Below are 23,014 nucleotides of genomic sequence, written 5' to 3'. Positions count from 1 at the left end.
TTAATATATCTAAACACCCAATACAACGGCTGTCAGTCTATGAAAAATAGGAAATATAAGATACAATATAAACTCTTAGCAGTCTCACCACTCTCCAGAACCTTGAGTTTGAGGTTTCCCCCAGTGGGATGTAGTGGGGCCCTCAAATGGTCCTCAAGACAAGATGGCAGCTGGAACTCCTTCAGCAAAATGGCCGCAGGGAGCAAGTGAGAGATAGTGCAGTTGGTTGTAATGTTTAGGAAAAGTGTAGGAGCATAGAGGTTCAGAGGTTTAGAAGTTTAGAAGTTTAGCAGTTTTAGCAGAAGTTTTAGAAGTTTGAGAAGTAGTATTAGAAGATCTTTAAGTTCTTCAGATGGGATAGGTTTCGGTTTCTTCAGATTCTCCTTCCTTTTGTCGATTGGTTTTTCTTTAGCTTTTCTTTTTTTTTCAGCATGATGCTTATGTGAGATGCATGGCTTTTTTATGCTATCTAATCCTTTTGTTTTTAAAAGACCCTCCCAACAGGCTTGTTGATTGGCCGGTCGAGAAGTGTGTGTACATAGGATATCTCTCACCTGTCCACTGGGGGGCAGTCAGGGATCACAAAACAATCTGAGTATTCATGATGACTCATGCTTTGATTGGAACCAAGGTAACTTTAGGTATTAAATAGATATATGTCTTATCCAAGTATAGTTAATTTCACTACTAATTCTTGGATAAGAACCATAGAAAGATATATGTTCATTCAGTTCCTTGATATTTAAACTGTTTGAAACATTTGATTTCTGATGGAAATATACAACTGATACCAATTCACAAAATATCTTACTCCTCACCATTTCATACTTAATTTAGTGGTATGCAATCCCCAACTCTGCTGAATATATTTTCCCTTGATAACAGCGTTGATAATATGCTTTTTGATAATGTCTCTGTGGGTAGATATATCAAGTTCTTAGCTTTATATGTCCTAAGTTTAACCTTTTTGTTTTAGAAAAGAAGTTCCCATGAGTAGGAAAGACCCTCTGTTTACCTGTCGATTGTGTGTGAGTTAGGGTAAACAGCCAGTTATACTTTTAACCTTAGTGGATAATAGTATATTGTGACAGTCCAAGAAGTTTGTTTGTTCATCACACTCTCCAAGGTTTCCTGTGAGCTCTCAGACAATCATTTTGGTTCCTCTATTGTCATGTCCAGACCTTGTATATGTTCACCTGCCATCAAAGTCTAAATAATGGTGTTTGACCACCTGTAGAAATTCAAATAGCATATTGTGTCTGGAATAAGTCTCTTCCACTCATTGTGTGTGTGATAACCTCTTGAAATATCCCTTGAAATCCACTCTGGAATGTTAACCCCTAACAGACAGCTGGGTTTCTTAATTTTGGAATAAAATCATATTTTTAATGAATAGTCCCCCAAAAGTCACTACAACAGGTAAAGGATGAGCTTGCCAGAGTAGATACTCCTAATGATCTTGAGGCCTTCATCCAAATATGTATCCAATGTGATTAAAGACTAACAGAAAGGAGGAAGGAGAGGCTGGAAATGTTTGGAAATAATGGTGGCATGCATCTCTCTGCTAGTCCATTTGTTCAGCAGGATTCAAAAGTCTCTCTGGGTTCTAACACTCCTGAGTCTATGCAGGTTTAATTGTTTCCATTCAGGAGACAGAGAGAAGACGTTCAGAGAACTTAAGTCTATATTGTGGGGTCATTATGCAGTTAATTGTCCTAACAAAGTTAGAACAACAATTGCTATGGCTGATGTGATTGTGCCTGAACAAATAAACTCTATTAGCCAGTCTGTCTCCCCACTGATTCCTGAAGAAAATAAAGAGAACTCTCTACTCTCTCATTTTGTCATCTCCATTAACCACTTGAGCTCCTGAGGATTTACCCCCCTTAATGACCACGCCTCTTTTTGTTACTCGGCGCTGCACTAATTCAACTGATAATTGTGCGGTCATGCAATGCTGCACCTAAACGAAATTTATGTCCTTTTTTTCACACAAATAGAGCTTTCTTTCGGTGGTATTTGATCACCTGTGCGCTTTTTATTTTTCACGCTATAAACAAAAAAAGACCAAATATTTTGAAGAAAAACAATATTTTTTACTTTCAGCTATAAAAAATATATAGTAAACTCAAAGTTAGTTATAAATTTAGGCCAAAATGTATTCTGCTACATGTTTTTGGTAAAAAAAAAATCTCAATAAGTGTATATTGATTGCTTTGTGTGAAAGTTATAGCGTCTACAAACTATGGTATAGATACTGCAATTTACGCCATTTTTTTGCTATACAGCGCTGCGCTAGTTTAACGAACAATTGCGTGGTCATGCAATGTCCTTTTTTTTAACACAAATAGAGCATTGTTTTGGTGGTATTTATCACCTGTGCACTTTTTATTTTTGGCGCTATAACCAGAAAAAAGTTTTGAAGAATAAAATTAATTTTTTGAAAAAAACAATATTTTCTCATTTTGGTCATAAAAAATATCTAAAAAAACTAAAATTTCATCATACATTTAGGCCAAAATGTATTCTGCTACATGTTTTTGGTTAAAAAAATCCCAATAAGTGTATATTGATTGCTTTTTGTGAAAGTTATAGCATCTAAAAACTATGGTATAGATAATGGAATTTACATAGCTTTTACTTTCTGACTGCCCATCACATTTCTTGAGGTGCTAAAATACCAGGATAGTACAAACACCCTCAAATGACCCCTTTTCGGAAATTAGACACACTAAGCTATCTGCTGAGAGGCATATTGAGTCCATGGAAGATTTATTATTTTTCCACAAGTTTCTGGAAAATGACAAAAACTTTTTTTTTTACACAAAGTTGTCATTTAAATGATTTATTTCTCGCACAAGCCATGGGTATATGTGGAATTACACCCCAAAATACATTCTGCTACTTCTACTGAGTATGGGGATACCACATGTGTGAGAATTTTTGGGAGCCTAGCCACATACAGGAGCCTGAAATCCAATGACCACTTTGAAAGCCTGAAGGTGCGTAACCTCCTCATTACACTTCCTCACTACCTATCACAGTTTCGAAGGCCCTGACATGCCAGGATAGCCCCAAACCCCCCAAATGACCCCTTTCTGTAAGTAGACACCCCAAGGAATTTAAAAAGAGGCATGGTGAGTATTTTGCAGATCTAATTTTTTCTCACAAGGTTTTGAAATATAAAATAAATGGAAAAAATATGTTTTTGGTTTTTTTCTTCATTTTCCAAAAACTTGTGGCAACAAAGGAGATCTACAAAATACTTACCGTGCTTTTTATCAAATTCCTTGGGGCGTCTACTTCCCAAAAAGGGGTAATTTGGGGGGGTTAGGTGCTGTCCTGGCATTTCAGGGCCTCCAAAACTGTAATAGGTAGTCTGGAAGTGTAATGAGGAAATAAAGCCCTTTAAAAGACTGAAGGTGCTTATTGAATTTTGGGGTCCTGTACTTGGCCAGACTGCCAAAACGTCTCTCACATGTGGTACCCCCATACTCCGGAGAAGTAGCAGAATGTACTTTGGGGAGTAATTCTACATATACCCATGGCATGTATGAGCAATAAATCATTCAAGTGACAATTTTGTGTAAAAAAAAAATTTTTTTTGTCATTTTCCAAAAACGTGGTAAAAAAAATAAATTCTTCTATTGATTCAACATTCCTCTCAGCAAATAGTTTGGGGTGACTACTTTCCAAAAAGCGGTCGTTTTAGGGGGTGGGGCGTTTTATGCCCAGCATTAGAAGTTTATGCCACACATCATTCACTCTTCTAACCACCTGAAGACCAAGCCTTTTTGTTCACATGAAAAAAAATCAGTATTTTTTGCTAGGAAATTAATTTAAACCCCCAAACATTATATATTTTTTTAAAGCAGACACCCTAGTGAATAAAATGGTGGGTACTACAATTTTTTATGGCACATAGCGATGCAGCGTGCATCGATTTTTCAAAAGCAATTTTAAAAAAAAAAATACACTTTTTTTACTTTTAATGCACAAAAACACAATATATTGGCCAATTGTTTGGTAAAATATAAAAGCTAATGGTATGCTGAGTAAATAGATACCAAACATGACATGCTTTAAAACTGCGCATGCCCTGTGCAATGGCGACAACCTGCAAACATTTTTAATATCCATAGGCAGCGCTTTAAAAGCCTTTAAAAGCTACCATTTTAGATTTACAGAGGAGGTCTAGTGTTAGAATTACTGCCCTTGATCTGACGTTCACGGCAATACCTCACCTGCATGGTTCAACCGCTGTTTACATAATGGCACAGGGTCAAGGCTTGTGCACACGTGTGTGCTCATGTAAGGGCCAATTTTTTTTTTTTTTTTTATAGTTATTTTGATTTTTTTTTATTATTTTTACATTGTACCTTTTTTTTTTTATCACTTTTAATGCTATAACATGGAATGCAAATAACCCCTATAACTTCAATGGGCATTGTCATATTCTTTTTTGAGAAATATGGGTTCTATCAGACTCTGGATATCTCCTCTACCCTTACATTATCTAATCAAACCAAAATTGGTGTGATCAGATGCTTTCCCAATTTACAAATGGCGCTGTTAATATCCTGCGAAACTGAAGTGATGAAATGCTTGTAGCTTCCGAATTCTTAGACTATAGAGATGATTGGCACCATTCTGGTCTCCAATCAGCTCTATGGTCAGCTGGCAGAAACACCGGCTGCATTCTCAGGTTCCCCTGATGGCACGGGACTGCCCGAGAAGGCCGTGGAAGGCAGCGGGGGAGGGGGGACATCATCTCCCACTGCTTGTAAAAGCAATTTTGCAGCTAATTAGCCACTAGGATTGCACTTACATGAAAGCTGATCGCCGGCTGAAAAAAACGATACCAGGATGATGCCTGCAGCTGTAGGCATCACCCTGGTATAACCATTCAAATCCAGTGTTGTACCGGTACATCACTGGTCCTTGTTGGTTATATATGCTATGTTCTTTTTTTTTTTGTATGCAGCCTGTGGAATGAATGAAAAAATGAGAAGAAATCTCTGCCAGAAAAAGTGTGTGGTATGCCCACCATTAGAATGTACCGCCCTGCATCCACCCACTTCTAATGGTGGGCACACATTAGGTCACACTTTGCCACAAGTGCCAGTTCCAAGATTGAATAAATGTCTAAATAGTGGCACGCTTGAATAAAAATTGTCCACGTATAAGTGGTACCCCACATGGAGAAATGATGTCACCAAGTCCGAAACTATCTTGCCACTGCTCCCCATGTAGTCTGGGCATCTGGGCAGGCTCCACGTGACTATCTTTTCCCTCGTAAATCCGAAACATATAAGTATAGTCTGTTGTCCTCTCACAGGTCTTCTACATCTTGACCCCATATCTGGCACGCTTTCAGGGGAGAAATTGTTTGAATGCAAGGCGGCCAGAAAAATTATTGATGGACTACTCAACGCAGATGTTTTGCTGGGGAGTATAGACATCTGCAAATTTTAGGTTAAGGTGATTTGCGAGGGGCTGAATTTTGTGGAGCCGGTCAAATTCAGGGTTACCCCGAGGATGACAGAGTGTATTGTCGTTGAAATGCAGAAAACACATTATACTCTCATATCTATGCCTGGCCATGGCAGCAGAGAACACGGCATATGATGAATCGGGTCTGCGGACCAATACAACCGCAACTGATTTCTTTTAGTAATGCCCATGTTGAGGGTTAGGCCCCAAAAAAATGTAAATTTGAAAACCGTAATGAGTTTCCATGCGAATGGTCTGGCAAGGTTTGAATGTGGGTTGGCGGCAATAAATTGTTGTGCATATAAACTTCTTTGATCCACAATCAACGCATACAGATATTCCGTGGAAAACAGCTCCAAAAATCAAGGAGGTATGTGAAAGACCAGGATGTACTAGACCGCTGGTACTCGCCAGTTCACCAAAAGGTAGAGCGGCACTAGTACTGGCACTCTGCTGCATATGAGAGTCATCAAAATTTACCGGCAAGTGCTAACAGAGATCAGGCCTGATTCTGCGAACACTGCTGTTTTGTGTGCAATGTATCAAGTGACAGTGACCTACTGACACTGCACTTGCTGGGGGAGAAGGGGGGGTAAGCGTAGGGGCTAAACGCAGGTGTTGGCAGGTGCAGGGGCTGATCCCGCTAACGCAGCGTTTTTGGGGACGCTATACTAATGTGAACGTTGGTATAGTGCTGACCTGATCAAAGATATTGACCCGTTCAGACACTATACTAGCAATGGAGGTTTATTGTACATGAGCGTGCTCCTGGCAATCAAGGGGTTAAATGTGATGACTGGTGTACTGACGGGCAATCTGACGCTATCTGGGAGGGGTGTGAAAACCACGGGAGTGCGAATATATATACACATATATATATATATATATATATATGTGTGATTTTGCGTACCCATGCCCCCTGTAGCAGTATTTCTGCTGTAGGGTGGTCAGGAAGCGGTTACAGAAGAGGTTTGTGTTACGGCGCTGCGTTACTTTAACTGACAATTGCGCGGTCATGCAACACTGCACCCAAATTAAATTTACATCCTTTTTTCCCACAAATTGAGCTTTCTTTCGGTGGTATTTGATTGCCTGTGCGTTTCTTAATTTTTTGCGCTATAAAAAAAAATGCTGACAATTTTGAGAAAAAAAAACAATATTTTGAACTTTTTGCTATAAAACATGTCCAGTAACAAAATTAAAAAAATCAAATTTTGTCCCAAATTTCATCCAAAATGCATTCTGCGACATGTCTTTACAGCCCTGCTCTCTGTCAGCGATTACCGCTAATCACGGGGAAACGGCCGGTAATGACCGGCCGTGAACGGCAGCTGAGACCCGCTGCTGGCACCCGCGGGATAGGTAGGGCGGGCGCTCGCCTCGCGCACGCCCCCTACCTGTTTTGCAAAACTACGTTTTAAAATGTGGTTTTGCCCAGCCGTGCCGCCCTGCAAACGTACTAATGCAGTGGCTGGGGCTCAAGCGGTTAAACTTATCTCTGAGGGCCGTGAAATCTCCTGCTCAGCTATGCTGGACTCTGGGGCTGGGGGTACTTTATGGATACAGAATTTGCCCACAGCAATAATATTCAAGCAAGGAATACATTTACCCCGATTGATATGAAGACATTTGATGGTTCACCCTGATCTTCAGGACCTGTTACCCATAGAACGGTTCCCCTGGTACTGCAGTTTGAGGCTGATCATTGTGGGACCATCAGCTTTCAGCTGATTATATCACCCAAGTTTCCTATTATCCTGGGCATTCCTTGGTTCTCCACTCAAAATCCCTCCATCAACTGGGGAGCAGATTTTACGTCCCCCCACTGTGAATAATACTGTAGGCAACTTTGTCGGCCAAGTTCTTCACTGACCAAGGAATCACAAATTAATATGGTAGCTATCCAAGACAAGAAAAATGCCAATCAATTACCTCCTCATCACCCATATGATTGTCCCATTGAGCTGCTCCCAGGGGCAGAAATACCTTTTGGCAGCCTTTTCAATCTGTCGGAACCTGAATTAAAGGGAGTGGCATGAGAATTTTAGGAAGGGCTTTATTAGACACTCAAGATCTCCTGCAGGAGCAGCCCTGTTCTTCAATGAAAAGAAAGACTCCACCTTGCGTCCATGTATTGACTACAGAGACAAGAATAAAATCACTATTAAAAACCGCTATCCACTATACTTGATCTCTGAAATGTTGGAAAGACTTGTTCTGCCAAAATCTTTGCAAAACTTGATTTACGAGGGGCATATAACCTTGTCTGCATTCGTCAAAGAGATGAATGGAAAACCACCTTTAGAACTAGGTATGGGCATTTTGAGTCCTTGGTTATGCCATTTGGACTTTGCAACGTCCCTGTGACTTTTCAGCATTTCATCAACGATGTTTTTTGTGATCTGTTGGACCAATTTGTAATTGCTTATCTGGATGATATTCTTATCTTTTCCAGTAATTGGGAGGAGCACCGCAAACATGTTTGCACTGTCTTCGAAAGATTAAGGAAGAATAGACTTTACATTAAATTGGAGAAATGTGAGTTTGAACAAACCCAGATCCAGTTCTTAGGCTATATCATTTCTCCAGAGGGAGTGAGCATGGATCCCGAGAAGATCAAAGCAGTGGTAGATTGATCAGCCCCTGGAAATGTTAAGGAAATTCAACATTTCGTCGGTTGTGCCAACTTCTACAAAAAATGTATAAGACTTTTCTAAGGGTGCACCCCTGAGGCACAGGCATGCTTTTGGGAAACTAAAAACGCTTTTCACTTCTGCACCAATTTTGGTACATCCCAATCCTGAACTACCCTTTATAGTGGAAGTGGATGCTTCTGACTCTGCCGTGGGAGCTATCCTGTCTCAGCGAAGTGATGAAAAAATGCAGCTTCATCCTTGTGCCTACTTCTCTCATTTGATGTCCTCAGCTGAAAGAAAATTACGACATTGCAAATAAAGAGTTACTGGCAATTAAGGAAGCCTTTTCTGAATGGAGGCATCTGCTGGAAGGGGCTAATCATCCTGTAACTCTTCTTACTGATCATAAAAATCTGGAATTAATTCGCAAGCACGTTGGTCTTTATTGTTTTCCAGATTCAATTTTATTATATCGTATCGACCTGGATCGAGGAATGGTAAGGCCGATGCCTTATCAAGGATGTTGTCTGAGCCTCCCCAGGAAGGCAACTCTGAATGTTCAAAACTAATTCAAAAGAACTTCCTAGGGGCAACAAGTACGAAGACATTCTTGAGTCTTCTCCAAGAGGGGTATGAGAATGACCCACTTCTTCATGATCCTCTTAATACATTAAGCTTGAATACAAGAATGGCTTTTGGACTCACACACATCATCTCTATGTACCTGAATCTGCTTGAGTGGAAGCCCTCAAATTAGTTCATGACTCTAAACTTGCAGGACATTTTGGGATTTCTAAGACAGATGAACTTTTGTCAAGTTCCTTCTGGTGGCCTAGTTATAAGAAAGATGTCAAACGCTATGTGGCCTCCTGTCTGACGTGCGCACGCCATAAGATACCCCACCCCGAGCTTCTCCTTTGGGGTTGCTCCAGCCACTTCCTGTTCCATCAAGACCTTGGGAGTCAATTTCTATGGACTTTGTAGTCGAATTACCTCCCTCAAAAGAAATGACCACTATCTTGGTAGTCGTTGACTATCTTACTAAGATGGCTCATTTTATACCAGTTAACGGGGTGCCTTCTGCTGAACAAACTGCAGAGTTGACGGTTCTAGATGTTTTTAAACTACATGGAATTCCTCATGATGTGGCATCTGACAGAGGAGTATAGCTTACCTCAAAATTTTGGAAAAGCTTTTGTTCAGCTTTAGGAGTAACAATTAACCTGTCTTCTGCTTTTCATCCTCAGTCTAATGGTTAGACCGAGTGGACCAATCAAACTTTCGAGCAGTAGCTTCGGTGTTTTGTCAGTTATCTTCAGGATCACTGGGTGGACTATCTTCCTTCGGCAGAGTTTGCCTATAACAATGCTAAACATAGCTCCATCTCCCAAAGCCCTTTTTTCCTCAATATGGGGTATCATCCAGTTTTTATTCCTGATTTCCCTATCGCATCTCCAATTCCTGCTGTTGCCAGCAGATTAACTACATTGCAGGAGATTTAGGAGAAGCTGATCGAGACTTTGGGGGAGGCTCAGGAATGTTATAAAAAGGCTGCCGACAAACATCGCAGATCACTTTCTACCTTTCATGTGGGCAACAAGGTTTGGCTATCAAACAAAAATCTGAAGGTTCATGTTCCATTTGCAAAGTTGGGCCAAAAGTTTTTGGGATCTTTCCAAATTTCTGCTCAGATCAACCCAGTCACCTTTCGCTTAAAATTTCCTGACAGTATGAAGATTCACCCTGTTTTTCACATATCACTATTCAAGCCATTTCATGAAAATCCTTTCCCTGGAAGAATTCTTCCACCTCCTCCACCTGTTGCCATACAGGGTAAAGAAGAATATGTGGAGGAGAAGATTTTTGACTCTAGGATGTTTGGAAAAGATCTATTCAATGGGAAAATCTATCCAATATCTTGTCCAATGGGAAGGATATGGGCAAGAAGAGAATTCTTGGGGGCCTGAGGGAAATGTTCATGCTCCAAGATTAACAAGAGAATTCCACCAGAGGTTTCCCCACAATTCTGGTCCTAAGATGTCCAGGGGGCATCCTGTGAGAAGGGGAGTACTGTCAGAGCCTGGGTCCAAACCTTAGCCTTCTGTGGTGAGTTGCAATGTTTCTTCTTGCTGAGCCACCTGGAATGCTGAACAGCTCCCTTGACAATTATTTGGATGATCCTACCTTGACCTTGTTTGTCATGAACTTTGAACCCCTTGCTCCTCTCATGCACTTCCTGTTTGCCAGATTATTGTGCTCTCCAGCCAGTAGCTTGCTCCTTGCCTTCTCTGCTGTTATCCATATTTTGCTACCACTCGTTATTTACCCTTGGCTTGTTCTCGACTACGCTTCTTCCTGATCCCAACCTGCGACTGCTCATTACTGACCTTGGCTTGTTTACTGACCACACTTCCATTTGATCCTTACCTGATTAATACGCTACTGGATCTCCACTTGCTCACCTCCTGGTGGACTGCGACCTGGTGCTAACACGCAGCAATATCCATCTCCACCATAAGGAGCTCTGGTGAACACCGGTTGGTACTCAGACTCCGCACCAGAGGCGGACTAACCATTCTGGCATTCGGGCATTACCCAAAGGCCCGTGGTCAGTAGGGGGCCCAAGAGAGGATCGCTGTCCTGTGACAGTGTGGGGAGCGGAGGAGGCAGTCTCAGATCCCTACCCAGAAGTAGCTCACCCGTCACTTCACGTGGTGGCAGAGTGAGTCGGGTGACAGGTCCGTGCTAGTGATGGAGCCAGTTGTCAGTGGGAAAGTGAGAGGTGAAATATCGTCCATCGGTATGGGGTGTTCACTGCACACACCCTCCCCCCCTCCCCATGGATGATATGTATCAGGAACAAAGTCGGAGGTGATCGGTGCAGTGGAGGGACAGTGACAGCACCAATCTCCCTGCATGGACTTCAATGAAGCAGCTGAAAGCCGCAGGAGGGAAAGGATTCGAGCTGCCTCATTGAAATCCATGCAGGGAGATTGGTGCTGTCACTGTCCCTCTCCTGCACCGATCATCCCTGACTGTGCATCAGATTTCCCTCCTGCCCCCCCGTGATCCTCAGCCCCCCTCCTCACAGGTATCTGATGCCTCGTCTTCTCTGACAGTGTCCAGCCCCTCCCCCATCCTCCATGGCAGAGCAGAGGAGAGAGGTTCTGCTCTGCCCCTCCTGTCCAGATCAGTCGGCAGCTCTGTGATTCTCCCCCTCTCTCTCTCTCTCTCTCTCTCTATCCCTCCCCCTCTCTACCTCTCTCCCTCACTTTACCTCTCTCCCCCCCCTCTCTCCCTCCCACCCCCCCCTCTCTCTCTCTCTCTCCTTCCTTTCCTTCCTTCCTCCTTTCTTCATTCCTTCCTTCCTCCTTCCATTACTTCCCTCCCTTTTCTTCCTTCCTTCTTTCCCTCCCTTCTTTTCTTCCTTCCTTCTTTCCTCCCTCTCCTCCTTTCATATCCTTCCTTCCTCGCTCCCCTCCTTCCTTCCCTTCCTTTCCTTCATTTTTTCCTCCATCCATTTCCTTCCTTCCTCCATCCATTCCCTCCCTCCCTTTTCTTCCTTCCTCCACCCCCCCTTTATTCTTTCATCCCTTTCTCCATCCTTCTGCTCCTTTCATTTCCTTCCTTCTTTCTTTCATTCCCTCCCTCTCCTTCCTGTCTCTGTCCATTCTCTCCCTCCCTTTTCTTCCTTCCTTCATAATTTCCCTCCACCCATTTCCTTCCTTCCTCCATCCATTCCCTCCCTCTCTTTTCTTCCTTCCTCCATCCCCTTCCTTCCTTCATTCCTTCCTTCCTCTATTTCCTTCCTTCCTTCCTTCCCTCCCCTTCCTTCATTACTTCGTCCATCCATTTTCTTTTCTTCCTTCCTCCATCCATTCCCTCCCTCCCTTTTCTTCCTTCCCTTACTTCCTCCCACCCCTCCTTCCTTCCCTTCCCTCCCCTTCCTTCCTCCCTCCTCTTCCTTCCTTCCTTCTTCATTCCCTCTCTCCCTTTTTATTCCTTCCTTCCTCCCTCCCTCCCCTTCCTTCCTTTTTCTTCATTCCTTCCTCCATCCATTTTCTTTCTTTCCTTCCTTCCTTCCTTCCTTCCTTCCTTCCTTCCTTCCTTCCTCTATTTATTCCCTCCCTCCCTTTTCTTTCTTCCCTTCACTCCTTCCTTCCTCCATTAATTCCCTCCCTCCCTTTTCTTCCTTCCCTTCCTTCTTCCATCCCCTCCTTTCTTTCTTTCCTCCCACCCCTCCCTTTTCTTCCTTCCTTCCTTCCTTCCTTCCCTCCATCCATTCCCTTCCTTCTGATATAAGGGGGTACAGGTTCTGTTTATTCATCCCAATCTAATGACAGCCCAACATATACTAGTGCTCCCTGTTCACTCCCTACTGACACTGTCCACTGCCCCCACAAAATCATTGTGAAATTTAAAATAATACGGAAATAAATTGTAAAAAATAATTTAAAAACTAGATAATAAAAATTAAAAAATTCTGACACCCACGCCATTGCTCTACTGACACCATCCACTGGCCACCCAAAAGCATTTTGAAAATAAATTATAAAAATAATAAAACATTAATTTGTAAAAAAAATCATAAAGTTGTAAAAAAAAAATTAAATAATACTAATATAAATGAAGAACTACTGACACCATCCTAAATATACTACCTTCAGCCATACACTCCACACGCCTTTCCCTGTACAAACTACCCACCGCCATACACTCCGCATTCCTCTCCCTGTACATACTACCCACCGTCATACACTCTGCACTCCTCTCCCTGTACATACTACATACCGCCATACACTCCGCACTCCTCTCCCTGTACATACTACCCACCGCCATACACTCTGCACTCCTCTCCCTGTACATACTACATACCGCCATACACTCCGCACTCCTCTCCCTGTACATACTACCCACCGCCATACACTCCGCACTCCTCTCCCTGTACATACTACCCACCGCCATACACTCCGCACTCCTCTCCCTGTGCATACTACCCATCGCCATACACTCCGCACTCCTCTACCTGTACATACTACCCACCGTCATATACTCCGCACTCCTCCCTGTACATACTACCCACCGCCATACACTCCGCACTCCTCTACCTGTACATACTACCCACCGCCATATACTCCGCACTCCTCCCTGTACATACTACCCACCGCCATACACTCCGCACTCCTCTCCCTGTACATACTACCCACCGCCATACACTCCGCACTCCTCTCCCTGTACATACTACCCACCGCTATACACTCCGCACTCCTCTCCCTGTACATACTACCCACCGCCATCCACTCCGCACGCCTCTCCCTGTACATACTACCCATCGCTATACACTCCGCACTCCTCTCCTTGTACATACTACCCACCACCATCAACTTCGCACTCCTCTCCCTGTACATACAGGGGTCATACACTGTCATACACTCCACACTGTACATCCCCTATTTAACATTACCTCATTCTGCACTATATAAGCCATCTCAGACACAATTTAACCACACCCCTTTTAAGCAATGCCCAATTTTTAGCGCAATTTAAAACACACCCTCCTCTCTCATCCCTTCCTCTCTTTTTCTCTCTCACACTCCTCCTCTTTTTCACACTCTTACTCCCCTCTCTCTTTCACTTCCCCCACATGGCAGCCATCTTTAAACCTGAAAGTGCCCAGTGGCTTCTACGGAAAGAATTCTGGAACATTCCTGCAGTCTTTGCTGCAGTAAATATGAAAATTCCCCTTCTATGCAGCTGAGCTGCAATATGTAGGTAGGGTGTTGTGTGGGTGTTCTTGAGTGTAGGCACAGGGGGCCCCATGAGTTGTCAGTCCACCCCTGGTCAGAAGTGATTCATGCTGAAAGCAGAGGAACAAAGCAGCAGACAGAAATTACATTTAGTGCTCTTAACCTCCCTGGAGGTATTCCCGAGTGTAGCTCGGGGTAAAGTTTCAGCACCACAAGCGGTAACCCCGAGCTACACTCAGGAATACCTTGCAGCGCTGCTCCGAGATCTCTTCTTCACTTACCTTGTCCTTCGCTCCCGCGATGTCCCTCCTGCAGTGTCCCCCGCAATGTCCTCCGGCTGATGCCTGCATCCATCTTCTGGGTTCCGTTCCCTGCGACGTCAGGACGTATGGGGACGGAACGGCTCGAAATTTAAAAATGTGAAAAAGTGACATTCACTAAATACACTAAAATTACATAGTAAAACATTACTGTATCAAACCATTTCACATACATTTTGTCCCTAGTGCTTTGTCCTGTGCCCTGCCTGCATTTTTACCGTTCTTTCTGCCTGGAAACTGCGAAATGTCCATGGCATCCAAAAAGCATCCCTTTAGGTCAAAAGCGGTTTTAGACCAGCTAGAAAACAGCGATAGTAAATTAGAATCACTTGCAGAATTGAGTGATAATGATTCTTGGGGAAATTTGTAATCAGACACTGAAAACCATTTTGTGACTTTGCACAGTGATGTGCGAACCTGGCGCTATATTTCAAATTTCAGTGTTTTTGGTTTGATTACATTACTGAATTAAATGTATTATTATTATATTATTATTTTTTATGATTATTTATTAAATTATAATTTATGATTTTGTGTTTCAAATTTTAACATACCCGGGATGTTTACTAGATTCTTGTTCGGACAGATTTCAGTGAGTTATTTCTAAAAATAACAGGCCTACAATAAAAAAAATACATATTTCCATGCAAAAAAATTTACCACTTTGAGCACAGAAATACTAACATAATCAAACCGCTAGGGAGGCTACTTGAGACAACTACACACTATAGAGCAGTGGCCACTGACACCAACAAAAGGGCATAATTACTGTTACTGACATCAGCAACGGGGCACTATTTCTCCCCCTAATGCCAAAGATGCATTGTTTACTCCCTCTGATGGCAGTACAATTGCTACTCCCAATGGCCACAGTCCGGCCCCCTTCAAGTCTGAAGGACAGTAAACTGGCCCTTTGTTTAGAAAGTTTGGAGACCCCTGCTATAGAGGGATGTGCTTTGTTTATATTTCATGTCTGAGGTTTATAACCACTTTAAGTACTTTTCATTTTTATTCCCATTTATTTTACTGATGGTATTGGTTGTCAATGTTTTAAAATCCATTTTTGTGTAATAATTTTTCTTTTTGTTTTTGCATTAAACAATATTTAAACCATAGATTAAACTCTGTTTTTTCTCTTACTAGTGTGGCAGTGGGTGTCCCAGACATTTCCTAAAAGTCAGAACAGCTATAACAATTACTGTGACAGGTGCATATTTCTGTTAAATTCCATGGTGGTAGTGTGTTTAAAGGGCTAACTGTGGAATTAACTGACCCCCAGTAATGATAGCTCATAGTCTGCAGGCATGTAGATTGTAGTCCTGTATGTTGGAAAATATGCAGAGTAAGGCTGAGAGTGCCATCATCACAAATAGGTCTTTTGGGAGTAGCATAATATCAGCATGAGCATGTTGTGAATGTGCCTACATTAATTTGCAAAATGCAAAAAAAAACAGTTTTTAAAAGGAAATGTCAGGATAATTATTTGTGAAGAAATCTGAGAGGGAGTCAGTATACACCTTGAAATGTCTTGAATAAACATCTTGTAAATTCTTTCTTTTTTGAAGCTATAGTATGTCCATCTGGGATTTATTTAGCCAATTTGCAATCACAGTTCCTTTGGCATAGCTTCCCCTATGGGAGGAGTGCTCATCATACCTAATTTTTATTGTATGGATTTCCTATTCCTTCTGATCAGATTCTCAAGCAAAGATCTCCATCCAGTTGTGAGTCTCAGCATTAACAGATTTTACTTTCACCCAGGAGAGAAATGTGAGAACTACTGCTTATGACATGTTTCTCAAGGTTCCTAATCTGAAGGTGTCATCCCCTTCCTTCCTTCACTGCTTGTTGAGTCAGTGATCTCTAATAAGCACATATCAGGTGTTGGGATAACTGATATTCACATGTTGTTCAGGGTCAGTGACTCACTAAACAGTCAAGTAAGAATACAAATGACAGCTCTTCAACATGCACATTCAAAAACTAGTCAACATTGGCAGCTGCCATAAATTTGATTTAACGGATTACCTTTAAATCGAAAAATTAGTATTACAAAAAGCTATGGCTTGACTCAGGAAAACTGTGCAACAAACGATTGCATAGAAAGAAATCCTGATAACTCTTTATAAGTAAGTGACTATAACTATTAACAAACCATTGATTTATATAAATAAATAAGCCTGTATTAGTCAAGCTAATATTAAAAAAATATTTTAAAAAACATGTAGCCAGGGGCGGACTGACCATTCGGGCATTCGGGCATTTCCCGATGGCCCGGGGTCAGTAGGGGGCCCATGAGAGGATCACTGTCCAGTGTGGGGAGCGGAGCAGGAGACAGTCTCAGATCCCGACCCAGAAGTGAGTGACTGGAGGGGAGGCTTCCAGCTGCCTTGTTGAAATCCTTGCAGGGAGATCGGTGCTGTCACTGTCCCTCCACTGCACCGATCATCCCTGACTGTGCATCGGACATTCCCTCCTGGGCCTCCCCTCTGTGCTCCTCATCCCCCCCTCGCAGGTCTCTGATGCTTCGTCTTCTCTGAAAGTGCCAGCCCCTCCCCCCATCTTCCACGGTAGAGCAGAGGAGAGAGGACCTGCTCTGTCTCCCCTGTCCGGATCAGCCGGCAGCTCTGTGATGTTTCTGAATGTACACTTTCTCTCTCTCCCCCCTCTCTCTCCCCCCTCTCTCTCCCTCCCCTTCCTCTCCCCCCATCTCTCTCCCCTCCCCTCCCTCTTCCCCCTCTCTCTCTCCCCCTCCCTCCCCTCCCCTCTCTATTTCCCTCCCCTCCCTCCCTCTCCCCCCTCTCACTCTCTCTCTCTCTCTTTCTCCCTCCCTCTTTCTCCCTCTCCACCTCTCTCTCCCCCCTCTCTCTCCCCTCCCTCCCTCCCTCCCTCCCCCCCTCTCTCCCTCCCCTCCCTCTCCCCCATCTCTTTCTCTCTCCCCCTCCCCCCCTCTCTCTCCCTCCCCTCCCCCCTCTCCCTCTGCCTCCCTCCCCCCTCTCTCCCTCCCTCCCCCTCTCTCTCCCCCATCTCTTTCTCTCTCCCCCTCCTCTCCCTCTCCCCCCTCTCTCTCCCTCCCCTCCCCCCTCTCCATCTGCCTCCCTCCCCCCTCTCTCCCTCCCTCCCACTCTCTCTCTCTATTTCCCTTCCTTCCCTCTCCCCCCTCTCGCTCTCTATTTCCCCCCTCCCTCTACCCCTCTCTCTCGCTCGCTCTCCCCCTCCCCCCTCTCTCCCTCCCCTCCCTCCCTCTCCACCTCTCTCTCTCCCTCCCCCCCTCTCTCTCCACCCCTCCCTCCTTCCCTCCCTCCCTCCCCCCCTCTCCCCCCTCCCCTCTCCTTCCATCTCTTTCTCTCTCTCCCTCCCCCCTCTTCCTCCCTCTCTCTTTCCCTCCCCCCTCTCTTTCTCTCTGCCTCCCTCCCCCCCTCTCCCTCTCTCTATTTCCCTCCCCCCCTACCCCCCCCTCTCTCTCCCCTCCCTCTTTCTCCCTCCCTACCTCTCTCCCTCCCTCCCCCTCTCTCTCCCCTATCTCTCTCCGTCCCTCCCTCTCCCATCCATTCCTTCCTTCCTTCCTCCCATCCATTCCCTCCCTCTCTCCCTCCCTCTCTCTCCCCCATCCATTCCTTCCTTCTTCCCTCCATCCACCCCCTCTCTCTCTCTCCCTCCCCCTCCTCTCTCCCCCTCCTTCCCCCTCTCTCTCTCCCTCCCTCCCTCACCCCCCCCTCTCTCTCTCCCTTCTCTCCCATCCATTCCTTTCTTTCTTCCTTCCTTCCTCCATCCATTCCCTTCCTCCCTTCTCTTCATTCTTTCACCCCTCCCCTCCTTTCATTCTTTCCTCCCATCCCTCCTTTAATTTCCTTCATTTCTTCTCTCTCTCCTCCCCCCTCTCTCTTTCTTCCTTCCTGCATCCATTTCCCTCCTCTCTCCCCCTCCCTCCCCCTCCTCTCTTCCCTCCCTCCTTCCCCCCTCTTTCTCTCCCTCCCTCTCTCTCTCTCCCCCCTCCCTCTCTCTCCCTCTCTTTTTCTCTCTCTCTCCCTTCTCTCTCTCCCTTCCTCTCTCCCATCCATTCCTTCCTCCATCCATTCCCTCCCTCCCTTCTCTTCCTTCCTCCACCCCCTTCCTTCATTCTTTCCGCCCCCCCCTTTCATTCTTTCTTCCAATCCCTCCTGTCATTTCCTTCATTTCTTCCTTCTTCCCTTCCTTCATTTCTTCCTTCCTACTTCCCACAACTCCTTCATTCCTTCCTTCCTCCATCCATTCCTTCCCTCCCTTTGCTTCCTTCCCTCCCTTATTTCCTTCCTTCCTTAATCCGTTCCCTCCCTTTTCTTCCTTCCTTCCTCCCTTCCCTCCTTCCCTTTCCTTCATTCCTTCCTCCATCCATTTCCTTCCTTCCTGCATCCATTCCCTCCCTCCGTCCCTTTTCTTCCTTCCTCCATCCCCTCCCATTATTTTTTCCTTCCTTCCCTCCCTCTCTCCCTTCCTTCCTTTTGCTCTACCTCCCTCCCTCCCCTTCTTTCCTTCCTTCCTTCATTTCATTCCTCCTTTTTGTTCCTTTCTTCCTCCCTCCCCTCCCCTCCTTCCTTCCCTCCCCTTCCTTCATTCCTCCCTCCATCCATTTTATTTTTTCCTTCCTTCCTACATTCCCTCCCTTCCTTTTCTTCCTTACCTTCATTCTTTCCTCTATCCCTCCCTTCATTTTTTCTTTCCCTCCTCATCCTTCAATCATTCCTTCCTTATTTCCCCCTTCCTCCAACCCTTCTTTCCTTTCTCCCTCCCTACATTCCTTCCTTCCTTCCTTTGTCCCCTCCCTTCCTTCATTCTTTCCTCCTTCCCCTCCTTTCATTTCCTTCTTTCCTTCCTGCCTCCCTCCCCTCCTTTCATTTCCTTCCTTCCTCCCTCCTATCCCGCCTTCCCTCCTTTTCCTTCATTTTTTCCTCCATCCATTTCCTTCCTCCATCCATTCCCTCCCTCCCTTCCTTTCTCTATCCATTCCCTTTTTTTTTCCTTCTTCCCTCCCCTCCTTCCTTCCTTCATTCCTTCCCTCCCCTTCCTTCATCCCTTCCTCCATCCATTCCTTCCTTCCTTCCTTCATCCATTCCCTCCCTCACTCCCTCCCTTTTCTTCCTTCCTTCCTTCCTTCCTTCCTTCCTTCCTTCCTTCCCCTTCCTTCAATCCTTCCTGCATCTATTTCCTTCCTTCCTCCATCCATTCCCTCCCTCCCTCCCTTTTCTTTCTTCCTTCCTTCCCTCCATCCATTCCCTTCCTTCCGATATAAGGGGGTACAGGTTCTGTTTATTCATCCCAATCTAATGACAGCCCAACATATACTAGTGCTCCCTGTTCACTCCCTACTGACACTGTCCACTGCCCCCACAAAATCATTGTGAAAAAAATAATACAGAAATAAATTGTAAAAAATAAATAAAAATTTTTAAATTCTGACACCCACATCATTGCTCTACTGACACCATCCACTGGCCACCCAAAAGCATTTTGAAAAAAAATGATAAAAATAATAAAACATTAATTTGTAAAAATAAATCATAAAATTGTAAAAAATAAATAAATAAATAATACTAATAAAACTACTGACACCACCTACTAACACCATCCTACCCATACTACCCAGAGCCATACACTTCGCACTCCTCTCCCTGTACATACTACCCACTGTCATACACACCACACTGTACATTCCCTAATTAACATTATCTCATTCTGCAATTTAAAACACACCCTTCCTTTCTCATCATTTCCTCTCTCTCTCACTCCTCCTCTCTCTTTCTCTATCACACCCCTCCTCTTTTTCACCTTCTCTCTCCCCTCTCTCTTTCACTGGTGCACACTGAATGTGATTTTAAAGTGGTGTGATTTGGTCCCATTTAAAGCATGACTTCAAAGTAGCACTGATATAGACACATGTGCGATTTCAGTGCCATTTACCTTCTAGTCTATGAAATTTAAATTGCACTGAAGTAGTGAAAAAGTAATGCAGGAACTATTTTTTAACCCCTTCACTCCTAAGGGTAAAACAAATCTAAATGCCTAAGCACAATTCTGCAACATTGACATGTGTTAGTAAAACCGCACATATCATCACAACTGCTTTGTACATCCAGGTGGATTATACCTTGATTTTTTTCAGGAGAAATTGGGCTTTCATTTGGTGGTAAATGGTAATGGATAGCTCCTGATTTTTTTTTATTGTCAAAGGAAAACTGGCCCAAAATAGTAAAAAAAAATCTTCTTTTTATTTAGCTGTGTGTTTCTTGTTACTACCATAACCTACCACCAAAGAACAACACAAAATAAATTCTCCAGCTCTTGACGATCGCAGAGAAACTATATATGTGTATGTTATTTCTTGTTTGTACCCGTAGTACAGCCCAGAAACAATAGTGCGCATTTTGTTTTTGTCTTTTTTTTTTACCTAAAACACACTGACATTGACACTAACTGACACTGATACCAATTTTTTTTTAAATCCTGACCTTTGACCCTGACCTTGACCCAAACACTAACCCTGCAACTAAACTAGATCAAACCTTGATCTAGGTATTTTTCTTAATTTTTTTATTTTATTATTTAATATTTATTTATTTAACTTCTTTTTTTTTTTTTTTTTTAACAAACATTTTTTTTTCTCTCTATGCCAAGAGTTAGAGCGATACAATGTATGTAGCCAATCAGAGGCTATCACAGTGATCATGTGACCCGGAGCGGTAGTCCAGGGTCCCGATTGTTAGAACGGGACCCGGGGTTCTCAGTGACACTGCTGTCTTTGTGCTGGGAGCTTATCAAAACTCAGTACTGGATATAAACCGAGGGAACATGCTCTATGCATTTAGTAAATAAGGGTCACTGTCAACATAATTTATATCAGTGGGAATTTTAAGGGTAAACAATCCATCAACAACAATACTATTCACATCTATACAATCCATGCACACATTCTGCTGCTATCATCCAGAAGTCCCATATCATGAGACCAAGGAACTGTTTACGATTCATTGACAAATTAAAATTGCAATGCTCAGCATGCCAGAGGTGCTGGTAACAATGCCACGACAAATTTAAGGACACTTGTACTGAAAGAAATATAAATGCTGCTGCTGATGCCATTTGAAACTACCAATTACATGGCTGCCTCTGCCCCCAAAGTTTTTGGATCACTGACCCATGACAAGTATGCAGCAAGTGAAATTAGAGTGAAGTCACAACTCCTGATTTGTATACTAATTTTTGTCAGTGACTCATTTATAGGTAAAGTTGATCCAGAGAATATTCGATTGCTTCTCGGGGGATCAGGAAGAATTTTTTTTCCCAGCAGGAGCAAATTGGATCATGCTTTGCTGGGGGTTTTTTTTGCCTTCCTTTGGATCAACTGTGGGTATAGGATTATAACTTTTTTTTTTCTATGGTTGAACTTTTGTCTTTTTTCAGCCAGACTAACTATGTAACTCAGAAAGTACTAAAGCCCAGATTAGCACAGAGGATAGAAAACTCTTAAATTCAGATGATGCGATTTGCAGTGGCAGGCAATGTATTTCTTTATGTAAATGGTTTCTTTTCAAGGCAGTTGATATGCATTTCATCAGAAAATACTGAATAAGCTGTTTATTAGTGATGGGCTGAACACCCCCCCTGTTCAGTTCCCGGTCGAACATTCGAACCTAATGAACGTTTGACCATGAACTTCGAACAGGGGCAATTTACTGAGCAGTATCTTACCACATTTGAGAATGTGGTAAGATACTGCTCAGTTAATAAAATACTGCATGAGTTATATTATTAAGTCATGCAGTATTTTAGTAGTGAAACATTCATTCACGTTTCAGCTGTCAGCAGGATTCCCTGCTGACAGCTGAATGTCAAAAGCATTGTCGGCATTTCCTCACAATTAAAAACTATTTTTTAAAAATGGCATGGGGTCCCTCTTCCCATCCATACCAAGCCCTTCGGGTCTGGTATGGATTCTGAGAGGAACCTCCCCACGCCAAAATGTTTTTAAAAATGGCGTAGGGGCCCCCCAAAATCCATACTAGACCCTTGTCTGAGCATACAGCCCGGCAGATCAGGAAAGGGGGGGACGAGCAAGTGTCCCCCCTTGAACCATACCAGGCCAATGCCCTCAACATGGGGGTGTGCTTGTCTCATGTTGGTGGGGACAACCCTGGCTGGTGGTTGTGGGGGTCTGCGGGGGGGTCTTATTGGAATCTGGAAGCCCCCTTTAACAAGGGGACCCCAAGATCCTGACCCCCCCACATGTGAATGAGTATGCAGTACATGGTACCACTACCCATTCACAAAAAAAAGTGTAGTGTAAAAAACGACAGGAGACAGTTTTTGACAAGTCCTTTATTAAAAATGAGAAAATGTCCCCCGAAATAGATCCAACGTCAATCATGATGCCTGCCACCAGCGCCGACCCCCCAAAAAAAGATCTGCTCTGCCCTCGATGCTGGTTCCCGCCGTCTGACAGCTGCGCTGCGAAGACAGTTCTTAAATAAGGTGATCCAGGGTGATCCTGCCCTTTGTGATGTCATCATGTCCTGTGATTGGCCAAAGCATTGCACTTAACCTGTGTCAGGGTACAGTGCATTGTGGGGTGAACAGCCCGCCGAACGCCTGTAGCATTCATGTGTTCACCAAACACACAAACGGCCCATGTTCGAGTCTAACTTACGTTCGACTCAAACATTCAGCCCATCATTACTGTTTATATTAAAATACATACATAGTTATAAAGTAACTTATTATACAATAATCAGTGAAATTATCAATCACTCTTTGACTGCCTATAAGCTAGTAGAGTATATGTGAA

At 43.7% G+C, this 23,014-nt stretch overlaps 1 pseudogene; it reads left to right on the top strand.

The window, feature by feature from the left end:
• Positions 1-604: 604 nt before the first annotated feature.
• Positions 605-10,096, top strand: LOC149451757 (uncharacterized; annotated as a pseudogene).
• Positions 10,097-23,014: the final 12,918 nt, after the last annotated feature.

This window comes from Staurois parvus, unplaced genomic scaffold (genome assembly GCF_062004578.1).
Source record: "Staurois parvus isolate SC_StPar_1 unplaced genomic scaffold, SC_StPar_1.0 ptg000522l, whole genome shotgun sequence".
NCBI classification, from domain to species: Eukaryota; Metazoa; Chordata; class Amphibia; order Anura; family Ranidae; genus Staurois; species Staurois parvus.
This window is presented reverse-complemented; position numbering and strand designations above follow the sequence as displayed.